At 41.4% G+C, this 12,751-nt stretch overlaps 1 long non-coding RNA gene across 2 annotated transcripts in view; it reads right to left on the bottom strand.

Annotated features, from left to right (window-relative positions):
* The window catches only part of LOC150006004 (uncharacterized), a 433,280-nt gene extending 429,833 nt beyond the window's left edge, over positions 1-3,447 (bottom strand). For both annotated transcript variants that reach the window (XR_016511715.1, XR_016511714.1), the window contains exon 1: positions 3,307-3,447. This is a non-coding gene — a long non-coding RNA (uncharacterized LOC150006004). The remainder of the gene's footprint in view (positions 1-3,306) is intronic.
* Between the last annotated feature and the right edge of the window lie 9,304 nt (positions 3,448-12,751).

The following is a 12,751-nucleotide window of genomic DNA, read 5'->3' as shown; positions in this document are numbered from 1 at the left end:
CATCTTTTTCATCATCTCTTTCTCTTTGTCCTCCCACAATCTTGCCTTTGGTCCTAACCCCTCAATCAGCATTACCCACCCCAAGCTCATTAATGATCTCCTCTACCAAATTCATTGGCCTCTCATGATTCTGGGTACCGATCCTTTGTTTTTCAAACTATCGGACTTACTTAACAACCTTCTTAGCCTTGATTTTAGAGATATAAAAATATCTTAATTCTCCTATATTTTTCTGTAGAATAATGCTTGGATTTGTTTTATTTTTGCTTTCATTTTAATAAATGTTTACCTATTAATCAATTCAAAACTCTCTACCAAAAACTACTGTTCCTTTTGCAACCTAGCTGACAGAAGAACAGATTGAGTTTTGAGTAAAGTTCCACATGAAGCAAAAAATCCACACAACTCCTAATTTATAATATGGTTGGGAATATAAATTTTGCAAGTGTCCTAGGCAGTTTCTTAACATTATTGACATATTGATGGTGAGATTAAAGAGGAATCATTGATGATATATCCATTCCACCAAGATCCCAAGTACCTCAGAATGTTCCAGAAATTTCAGGAAGACCAGGAAAGAAGAAACATGCCATAGACTTAATTATAGTCAAGATACTGATTTCTAACATACATTGATCACAAATGTGTGCCTCATTTGGGGCCTAAAAGTCACACTTCCTGATAGGCAAAGTCCAGGCTTAGGCATTGAAGACAAAGAGCTATTCCTGGCTGGCAAGTTATACAAGCAATCATTTCAAGTCTAAATATCATACATTAAATTTGACAGTCATTAAAATGCACTCAGAAAATAAGAGTAAGGGTGCTAGCTACTAAAGAGAAAGATGTTGATTTTAAATCCTTAACATTTCTATTATGTGTATTTTTCCATTTGGAGATGGTGTTTCTCATTGGATATTTCTGTGTATATTGCAAACTCTTCAATCAGAAAATATTTTGCATCTCAAAGTCATATACAGTCATAGTATTAAATCTTTTTTCTACCAAAGAGTTTATTTAACTAATCTCTTTAGTTGAAAAAATGTTAAGGCCATGATAAATATTGATTAACCATGGGAAATAAAGAGTAAACATAAAAACAATTTCTTACTCTAAGTTCAGGTTTAACAATGTGCTAATAGACCATAATGAAGATAGCAGCCATCAGTTAATCAGCCCATTAAGTTGGGATCAGAAGTGTCAACTCAAGTGCAGTCTACTAATTTATTGACCCTTAATGGGCCAGCAAGATCTATAACCTAAAGACTGATCTTTCTGCTTCTGTTAAAGTCACATTGGAGGCCAATTCACTTCCTTCCGTGATTATGATCTCTGACCTTGTATGGGCACGAAGTCAACATAAAATCCATTTATGAGAATGTGCTTGAGATTACTGAGTAATGGAATCTCAAGCTAACCAATGAGTTAAGTGTCTGGGTAGAAGCTCTTTATGGAAACGCCAGCTTTGTTTTTCTCATGTCCACATAGCACTGAAAATAGACATGTACCATCTTCAGTGGGAGCTTCTGACTATAGTAAGTTCTGGGCCATTCCTACCCTGCTCTGTGAGTAAATCACAGTTTTTGAAATATCAGTGTGTCAAAAAGAATTCAGTAGTGAGATGGTAACGTAGGGGTTTGCCTGCCAAATTATAACTGTAAAGTAAGTTTTGCTTTATTAAAGATGGTAGTGGGTTGGATGCAAAGTTACTTTGGTGATTAACAAGCAAAAAAAAATTGATATAATTTGGTTGAATATAATAAATGAGTTTCAATTACCCACTGTTTGCTACTTTCAAGGGAAAGGAAAGAAAAAAATTAGGAGCATATCTTATTCCAGATGGGGCTTTGAGAGGATATAATAAAAATTATGAATCAAAAATGTATTCACCTTAATCATATTTGTATAGAAAGTAAATAATAATTGCTATGATAACAATTTTTTTTTTAAACAGCAGCATTTGTCTTTCTCAGGTTGAAAAGCAATTTACTGAACTACAAATCACAATGTCCATTAGCAACCTGTCAGCCTTGTGATGTCAGAGACACAAAAGGGTGTGTGCAAAAGCAGCAACTGGGCTTGGTTCTGCTGCCCTGGTCCCCACTCAAGCCTGTGCCAAGGCCAATGCTACCAACTCCAATCCTGCTTTTACACAGTCCTGGGCTGTGGTTTTTCCCCAAAAGGACACAGATAAAATACATAAACAGGGATTCTGGAAAAGAGAAGCACAAGAAAAAAGAGAAAAAGGAAACTACTAAATGTACTAAACATTTTTTTTTTAATGTTTTCTCTCTTGCAAAGGAAGTATGTCATTCATGCCCATGATGCTTGAAGGATTCCCGCAAAGGAAACCATCTTTCCTGGGAAAATAGAGAGCCCTTTCTGTTATTGGTGACATGCCCTCTATTTTCCCATTTCTTGCCTTTGTTTTCCTCCTGTCATAGCCAATCTCCTGGTATCACGGCGCCAACCACAGCACCAAAGACATTGGCCTAAAAGCCTCTGTAGGGACAAGAGAGTTCCATTCTATGGGGGAAAAAAAGTGAAACCCGGAACCAAAAATAATGAAGAAAGAGTCAACCTTCAGAAAAGCTTTCACAGACGTGGTGGCTTTGGCCAGATGAGCCTTTAGAGGTGTGACCTCCTGCAGGTTCTTAATCTTAAAGCCTGCCTCAGAGAAACGCCAAGGGGAGGAGGAAGGGAGGGTGAGAAAGGTCAAGGGGTGGAGGAGGGCAGGGGAGCCACGTAGGAGACAGCAACCGAAGCCTACGGACCCTGAGCATGGGAGAGGTGACGTTCTTGGGGCCACGTACTGTACATCTTTCAGTAGCCATCCCGCCCCCAACACTGGCACTTCCCGCGGGGTCACCGCCAGGCCCCACCTCTTGGGCTGCAGCGTGCACGCCTCGGTCCAGAAGGCAGAGGCGCAAGCAGAGCACACCCGGGGCCACCAGCTGAGCTGGCCCAGCGGGAGAGGGCCGGACCCTAAGAGGCGACAAACACAGGGAGGGTGTCCTGCTGCCCGGGCTTCTCTGCTGCCCCCACCCCAGCTCTCCCACCCCTTCCCCATGGCTGCAGCAGCGGCGACGGCAGTTAGCAGTAGCAGCAGTAGCAGAGGAACAGAGCCACAGCGTCACCGAAATCCGAACTGAGCCCAGCTGCGCCGGGGGCAGGAGGAGGGGGCTAGGGCGATTGACGAGGGGGAGTGGCGGGGCCGGGTGGGGGGGCGCCGGGGGCCGGCGGGGCGGGGTGGCGGCGGGGGCGGTGCGCGCGGTGGCCGCGCCCCGGGCCCGCGCCGGCGTCACTTACCCGGCCAGGGCGCGGGGGCAGCTCGGCTGACTCCTCGGGGGTGGTGGCGGCTCGGGGCTGGCGGTCGGCGCTGCCCGAGCGCTGCCAAGTGTAAACAATCCGCCATGATTTCTTTGTTTAGCTAATTGAACCTGCCGCCGTCTGGCGTCCCAGGCGCTTCCTCTCTCCCTTCTCTCCCCTTCCCCCACTCGCGCTCACTTTTATTTATTTATTTGTCTTCCCCTCGCTCCTCAGTCTTTCCCTCTTTCTTTGAGCTTAGTTGCTGCTTTAACGGGAAGTCGAAGCAGTTGGGTGTTTTTTGCAAGGAATGCGGTGGTAGTTCTTATAAATACAGGTGAAATAATACCCAAATATCAGGCTGAGGTGCATTTCTGAAAGAGGAGGAGGGTGCTGCTCGCCCTCCTCTCCCACAACCCCCTCCCCCAATTTATTAGCCTATCCTCCATGGGAAGTGCGAGACAAACGTGGTGCAACTCCCAAACTCCAAGGCACCTTTACTTTCCCGCCGAACTCTCTGGTACCCAAGTTCACAGGCGGAAATGGGACTCAGCAAAAAAGCCAGGTTCTTCGCTTACTTTGAAAACCTCAAATATAAGTGATATCCGACTGCTCAAGAGCGTGCAGAACAGTCTCTACTCCAGGGAGGAATAATCATCATAAAGCCAGCCTGCTCATCAGGGGAGATGACCTATCGGCATCCATTCAACTCTTTCTTTAAGAAAACACCGGATTTTTACACACACACACACACAGCCAAGCCAGCACCAACACAGTGGAAAGCTCCCCGAAGAGCGAAGAGCTGGACGTTTAGCCTTCTGTTTGTATATGTTATTGGTATTTATTTTTGCACAAATATTTGGGGAGGGAATAGACTGTGAGCATATATTTTGAGTTTAAAACTAGGAAGAAAGATTTAGGTCCGAGTGGGAAGGAAGGCTCAGTATCTCTTTTTATGTGTTCACTCGATCAGTTTTCACTATCGTTAATGCAAGCATTATTTAAGTCCTGTTCTAGGCATATTTTATGATAAGAAGATTCAAGGTAATCCGTGGCAGAAGAATCCTAGGGTTATGGCCTCATCTATTTAAAACACTACTCTCTGTCTCACTTCTATTTATAACCACCACGGTGAGACACCAAAAAGTATTCAATATTTTAATTCATAAGGAGGAATGAAAGTCATCTGCATCTTGCAGTAAAATGATACCTAAATTATCATCAGAATTAATCTCATAAAAGAAGCTGTTGCCTTACCTGTGCTAAATTCTGTGCGGGGAGAGCACAACTGAATAGAATGCTCTCCTTAGAGGTTTGGGCCAACATTTACAAGTCACATAACATATGGATGATATGGGTAAAAGGACCATCTGATACAATCAGAACTGAATAAGGAATATTTACAGTCACTGTAATCATTTTAACCATTAGATCAATTAATAAATAGGTGTTTAAGTATTCTGATTATACACAAAGAAAAGGGAATTATATTGCCAAGCTATCAAAGTGACTCTAAATCCCCTATTTACACATGGCTTTATATTATTCCCTCAGGATGGTTGAACTAAAATTATAATCATATTCTTTTCCACACTTGTGATGTTCTCTATACCATGCTGAATTTTACATGTTTTCCCGAATTCTAACTTAATTCTGACCTTATGAAAACCCACCTTAATATTTACTTTCTTCCAATGATTGTGCCTTATTTCTCTTGGTATGAGCTATGAGACTTCTGAGCTTTAGAACTAGGTGATCGAGGTCTTTAAATAGGGGGGTTATGTTCTAAGTACATGGAAGAATAGTTTTATTGCACAAAATTAGACTTAAGGGACCATATTATGTTTTATTGATTATGCTATTATTGTTGTCCAAATTTTTTGCCTTTTGCTCCCCTCCACCCAGCACCCCTTTCCTATACTGTTCTTAACTTCCCCCTGTCTATTTTGTATCTACCAGTTATGCTTCATAATCCCTGCACCTTTCCCTCTATTTTCCCCCTACCCCCTCCCCGCTGGTACCCTCCATATGATCGCCATATCTATGGTTCTGTTCTTGTTCTAGTTGTTTGCTTAGTTTGTTTTTGTTTTTATTTTTTAGATTCAGTTTCTGATAGTCGTGAGTTTGTTGTCATTTTACTGTTCATAGTTTTGATTTTTTTTTAAGTTCCTTTAACATTTTATATAATAAGGACTTGGTGATGTTGAACTCCTTTAGCTTTACCTTGTCTGAGAAGCTTTTTATCTGCCCTTCCATTCTAAATGATAGCTTTGCGGGATACAATAATCTTCACTGTAGGTCCTTGCTTTTCATTATTTTGAATACTTCTTGCCAGCCCCTTCTTGCTTGCAACATTTATTTTGAGAAATCAGCTGAGAAATCCTTTGCCAAATTAGGGAATTTTTCTTTCATTGTTTTTTCAAATAAGTTTTCAATTTCTTGCTCTTCCTCTTCTCCTTGTGGCACCCCCTATAATTCGGATGTTGGTACACTTAAAGTTGTCCCCGAGGTTCCTAAGCCTCTCCTTGTTTTGTTTGTTAGTTTGTTTGGCATTCTTGTTTCTTCTTTCTGTTCTGGTTGACTATTTATTTCTTCCTTTTGTTCCATATTGTCAACTTGAACACAGGCTTCCTTCTCTGTACTGTTGGTTCCCTGTATATTTTTCTTTGTTTCACTTAGTGTAACCTTCATTTCCTCCTTTATATTGTTGCCATACTCAGGGGGTTCTCTGAGCATCCTGATCACCAGTGTTTTGCACTATACATCTAATAGGTTGGCTATCTCCATTTCATTTAGTTCTCTTTCTGGGGTTGTGTTCTATTCTTTCAGTTGGCCCATGTTTCTTTGTCTCCTCAATTTGGCTGTCTCTCTGTGTTTGTTTCTGTGTGTTAGGTAGAGCTGCTTTTACTGTCTGTCTTAGTAGCGTGGCCTATGTAGCAAAGGCACCTGTAAATTGTGTGGAGTAGAGCCTTAGGTAATTACCAGGGTGGAGCCACCCACTTCACCAATTTGTGGCTCTCTGTGGTGGGGTGCTCAGAGAGGGGACAATGCCACTGCCTAGCTTCTGGCAATTTGCCCAGCACTCACCAAGTTTACAGTCACTTCACCCACTTCCTGTATGTAACTGACGCCCTTCCATTTGCTGCCCTGGGGTTTGCAGATGTTGTAAGCCCATTCAAGCCCTTTAAGGTGGCAGTTTCTTCTGCCATCCCAGCCCCCACAGGATTTTAAAGTCAGAGGTAATGGAGGTTTATCTTCCCAGTGCTGGAACCCTGGGCTGTGCTGTCTGGCCTGAGGCTGGGATCACTTGCTCCCAGGGTATCCCTCCTGATTTTTATCTACCACACGCGAATGTGGGACCCTCCATTCTGCCACCACCATCACCACCGCTGCTTGTCTGAGCCACACTGCCTCTCTGCCCCATCTCTGTGACTCTACCCCTCCTACCCATCTGACGGATGTGGCTTCTTTAAATCCTTGGTTGTCAGACATCCATATAGCTTGATTTTATGATGGTTCTGGTTACTTGTTTTTGAGATCTGATTGTAATCCTTTCTATGGTTGCACCAGGAGGCGAAGCATGTCTACCCACACCTCCATCTTGACCAGAAGTCCAGGACCATGATTTTTTAAATTTTTGATCCTCTAGGTCCTTGCATAGTGTCTGATGCTAGTAGAATTCCACTGAGAGTTTGTTAAGTTAATCTCAGTAATTTCTGTGTACCTGTTCACTCACATATGTACTGAGGGGCTGGAGAATTCAGACAAATACAGTGACGTCTAATGACCTGCAGTGTTGGGCACCTGGCCTGGGGATGGACGGGGTGGAGCAACCACTGTGCAAGGAGAACAACATTTCCCCTTCATTGGTGTTATTCCTTTAATAGTAGAGTCTTCTTCTCATAGTCAAAAAGCATTGAGGCAAAGTCACGAGGTTTCACTCTAAGTTAGAAACAATTTCCAAATGCATTTTTCCCTTTTATCCTCAGGATATATGTCCCAGTGGATGCCTGAAACTTACTTCTTCTTATGATGATGTTAGATGATAAAACGCCTGCTTATTGAGATGAAGCAAGGTGAATGAGACATTATTAAGTAAAATAAGGGTTACTTGAACACAAGCACTGTGATACCACAACAGTAACTGGCAGGATGGGGGCACAGGAGCTGTTTTTTGCTTCTTTATGTTCCAAATCATTGATTTGACTTTTGGCTTTATTCATTGTACTGTTGTTTCCCTGTAAATTGTTCTATATTTCAATTAGGGTATCCTTCATTTCTGACTGGATCATTTATATGATGTTGAGGTCCTCATCAAGTTCCTCGAGCATCCTTATAACCAGTGTTTTGAACTCTGCATCTGATACATTGCTTGCCTTCATTTCACTTAGTTCTTTTTCTGGAGTTTTGATCTGTTCTTTCATTTGGGCCATGTTTCTTTGTCTCTTCATTTTGACAGCCTCCCTGTGTTTGTTTCTGTGTATTAGGTAGAGCTGCTATGATTCCCTGTCTTAGTATTGTGGCCTAATATAGTAGGTTCCCTGTAAAGCCCAGTGGCATAGCCTCCCCTGTCACCCAAGCTGGGTACTTGAGGTGCATCCTTTGTGAGCTGAGTACACCATCCTCTTGTAGTTGAGCCTTGGTTGCTGTTGGTAGGTAAATGGGAGGGACTTACCCAGGCCAGTCAGGTACAAGGATAGGCTATGACCACTGACCACCAACCTGCACCCTCCATGGAGGATCAGCTGTGTAGGGCCAGGGTGGTGCTGCTCTGACATGGTCTATAGATGTCCTCGGGGTGCTCTGGCTCTGGGGTTTCCAGGATTGTGCAAGCCAAGGTCAGCCCCTACCTGTGTTTTGCCTGGGGCTACCCTGCCTGAGTTATAGGGCAATCTGAGATGGCTGCTACTTGTGCTGGGCTTAAAGATTCCCAGGTGAAGCCAAGCTGTGCATTTAGGCTGGCTGCTGCTAGTGCTGTGCCTGGGGCCACTTAGCAAGAGGTAAGGGGGCTGGGAATTCGCTGAGGTCAGTTTTTGTTTCTTTGAAAGGATTTAGGAAGTTATGAAGCTTGAGTTAAGACCAGTCATTCATATGGAAAAGCTACTGTTAACAGCTGTAGGTTGCATGGGAAGAACCTCAAGGAATCTCCAAGGCAGGGCAAACAATGTTAGCCAGGTTGATGGAGTCTCAGATACGGCACCGTGCCCGCTCTGCCTGCCTTTCTGTCTGGGAAAAAACTGTCCCCCAGATTTCAACATTATGCTAGCCACTTCATTTCCTCCCTGTATACCATTGGTGCCTTTTAAGCTGCTACCCTGGTGCTGGAGCCCAGAGGGAATGAGTCAGATTAAGTCCATGTGTGGGTTCTTTAAGAGAAACTTCTTGGAACTCCAGAATTTTTTTCCACAGACTCAATCCCTGCTGGTTTTTGCAGCCAGAAGTTATGGGGACTTATCTTTCTGGCACTGGTACCATGGGCTGGGGGGACGGGTGTGGGGCTGGGACTCCTCACTCTTGAGATAACACTCCCAGATTTTTATCCATCACACATGTATGTGGGACCAGCCTGTTCTGTGTCTCTGCCCCTCCTACCAGAATGGATGGATGTGGTTTCTTTAATTCCTTAGTTGTCAGACTTTCATTCAACTCAATTTCTGCTGGTTCTGAATAGTTGTTCTATAATTTAGTTGTAATTTTAATGTGGTTGTGCGAGGAGGCAAACTGTGTTTACCTATGCTGCCATCTTAACCAGAATTCTCCATTTTTTCCCTCTGGCTTCTCTAGTAGGGGGAAAATGCTTTGTCTCAGAATCCCTACTTTCATGTGTTGCTGTCCATTGCGAAATGCAGGCAGCTGCAGCACAGTCATTCAGGCATCCGTGAGGAAGAGAGCCCAAGAGCCAGAGCCAGCCCCATAGTTTCACTTTTAAAAGTTCGATGAAAGAAAAACTATGTTCAGGTCTTTAAATAAATTAAGTTTTAAAAAGAAATTTATAAAACTACTTTATTTAAAGACCTGACCTGCTTATGTAGAATTGCTGATCCACAATGACATTGATTTTTTTCTAATACAATTTAATTTTTCATATTTGTACCATTTTCCTATCCATCCTCATATTCATGTCATTTGTCACTTTTATGAGCTGAAATTTGTTTTGCAAGTTGAAGGGAAAGGTGCAAATAGAACTACTCAAGACTGTTTCAAATTTTCATAGCTCTTGTTTAATCAGGTATATTAGAAAAACTCAGTCTTCTACCTGTGTGTCTTCTTTACTTGCAGATTACTACCTGTGTGTCTTCTTTACTTGCAGATTAACACTTTTTTTCCCCCACATCATGCAATTCTCATGATACCAGTTTAGGGGGTCCTACAATTTAATTCAATTCTCTGTCTACCTGGAGATGGTGCAGATCCCATAAGTTAAGATGCCAATCACAAGCGATAGGCCCCAGCTTCCTCACAACTTGTTTGACTTAGCTACAAATCAGAGGTTCCTGTGACCTCCTCCCCTTTGGATTCAATTAATTTGCTGGAACAGCAAATGAATGAATTGCTTTGGCAACAAGGAAGTGCAAAAAGCAGAAACTTGATAGCACTTGTGTGTTGGGGATGTTCCATTTCGGAATTTAACCACCAGGCTTTAAAGAAGTCTAGGCTATTCTGCTACAGAAAGAGGCCCTGTGGAGAACTGGGGCACCCTAGCCGAGCTACCAGCTGAATTCAGCCACATGAATGATCCCAGCCAACACTACGTGGAGCAGAATAACTGTTCAGTCAATTCATGGAATCATGACACTCAATCGTTGTTTCAAGCCACTAAGTTTTAGAGTGGTCTGTTGTGCAGCAGTGGATAACTGATACAGCTCTCACCAATTTTAACGACTAGAGATATGGTCAGGTTCCTGCTGGAGATAAGGATTTATTAAAAGGATGTGAAGGTGGAGGGGGCAAAGCTCTTTAAATGTGTGTGGTAAAGCTTCACAGAACTAGAACTTCATCTGTCTCTTAGAGCTCAACAACACATTTATTCCAATGATGTAATAGCCATTCTGGTGACTGTCCTTATTTCATCACTTTACAATTAATAAGCACCTTTGAGGCTATGAAACAAGGTGGTCAACAGAACAGACACAGACTCTGGATGGAGTTCAACTATCCTGCATTCAAATCCCAGCTCTGCTTCCAGGTGCCAAAATAGAATGAATGAACTGGAATCCTTCCCAGTCCTTGTGACTTATAGAAATCAGGTATATATATATATATATATATATATATATATATATATATATATATATATATATATATATATATTTTCCCCCCAGGAAATTGTTCAAGTGAGACTAGGAATGAAAAGAAATGATTAATGCTTGGAAACTTTGGGCTCAGACTAAAATCCAAGGCATGAAAGTGGTTGTCTGACTATCTCTAAGTAAAGTTGTTTACCTGTATACAATTGTCCTTGGTTGTGAATTGGGCACCTGAGAATCTGGGTTCTGTGATCTTTGATTTGGTTCTCTGTATTCACTGCTGATACATAAACACACACACACACATATGCATGTGGGTATGTGTGCATATAGCTCTTATCCAGATTACAAATGACAATAGAGGGTGGGTGTGGACCACATTTGCTAAACTTGAGAACTAGGGCGATCTTTTGTCTTCAAAAGAATCTCTCAGATCCCTAAATGCTCAAAAGTTTTATAAAATTATGAAATTACATTTACAAATTAATAAAATCTATAAAGCCAATATGACCTAATTTAACCAATTAATTTATATGATAATATTTTGCCTAAGCTAACTTACCTCTAGCCATATGAATTTGGTGCTGGTGATTACTGACATTCCTATAGTACCATGTGCCAAGTAGTTAAGCAATGAGCCCACCATTGTTAGTATTCAAAGCTCTGTGAAATTTCCCTTTGCGTCGTGCTCCCTCCCCTCATTGGGCCATGACTTCGAATGCATTAAGTTCTTATCTGTCTCAGTGTAAGATAAGTAACGTGTAACTACTTAGCATCAGCTCTAGACACAAATATGGGCATTAAAATTATCAAAAACATACTTTTTAAAGTTAGTATGGATTTAAAAATCCCACTTTGAAAAATATTACTATTGGGTAAATAGCACTAGGGTAGCAGAAAGGAGACCTGAATTCCAATTGTATATTTGACACTAATCACAATTTAACTTGATGAGGACTCCTAGATATTTCAATTTGGGATGAGGAAAAATCTGAGCCTGGCAAAAGGACTTTCGGTAGAAATCTGAAAGTAATATTTCTTTATGGTGGAATTTTACCAATGCGTCAGGGAAGATGGGGACTTTCTCTGGCGTGGTGGCTTTTTGCTATCTCTCCTATAATGTCCAACTTTTAATTCCACCTAAACTTAAGTCTTATGCTCATCTCTTACTCTTAAATTTAATTTCTTTTCTTCTTCAATTTTAATTCTACTATTTCTCCCAAAAATTTAGGCATACAGTAGTATTACTTCACAGTTGTCTTAAATTATATCATTTACTTCCAAAATATGTCCATTAATGATGAATAAAACAGCTCCTGTATTATACCTCCCAAATGTTCATTATGTTTTCAAGAAATGCAATTTCTTTCTCAGTCTAGGAAAAAGTTTTGGCTTAGGAATATTATCTTTCAAATCCAAAAAGAATAAAAATTGGAAAACTCATGCATTCGGTAGTGTTTGGAATGAGTATAAGGTTCAATATGGAGCAGAGGTACAGAAATATGAAATTCTCCTAACAGTTTCAGTATCCTCTTTTTAAAAACTATAACCACAGTATTCATGGCAAACCCAAAGAAGAATTTCTGGGTCTTGACAATGTTGCTCCATGCACTTGGCACAGGCAGTCAGGGAACATGAATCTCCCACTTCCAGCCAAGCACTTCTTGGAATGGGTGCAGGATCATCTATGGGCACAGCTGCTGCTATCCTTGAGGGGTCCCAGAACCCAGACACAGCTTTCTGAGCAGCCAAATGAGTATCTTCCTAACTACTACCACCTCATTCACTTTTTTTTTAACCTGAAATATTAAAATTAGCCCTAAGTGTTTTTAATTTTTAATTATGCCCTTTGAAATTTATGCTTTGGAAAACTGTTATTTTTCCTTTAAATAAACCAATATTTGAAATACATACAAAATGCACTTTACTATAGCATGCAGAATCGTAGGAAAAAGAGAAAATTTCACAGCTCACTCTTTCACATGTTTTTCAAAAGATTTTCAGACTATACCTAGCAAGCTTTCATCTTTTAGTAATGTGTACATGCGATTGTGAAGGAAATCTTATCACTTGTCTTAGTAGTAACCCTATGGGGGTGGGGAGAGATGAAAATGACTGCCACCTTTATATCCTTATATGGTAAGCTCTTTAAAGGTAGGTCTGGTAATGCTCTCTATACAGAAGTAATAAATGCTACCTGT

This window comes from Furipterus horrens, unplaced genomic scaffold (assembly GCF_987537825.1).
Source record: "Furipterus horrens unplaced genomic scaffold, mFurHor1.1.pri manual_scaffold_6, whole genome shotgun sequence".
Classification (NCBI taxonomy): domain Eukaryota; kingdom Metazoa; phylum Chordata; class Mammalia; order Chiroptera; family Furipteridae; genus Furipterus; species Furipterus horrens.
This window is presented reverse-complemented; position numbering and strand designations above follow the sequence as displayed.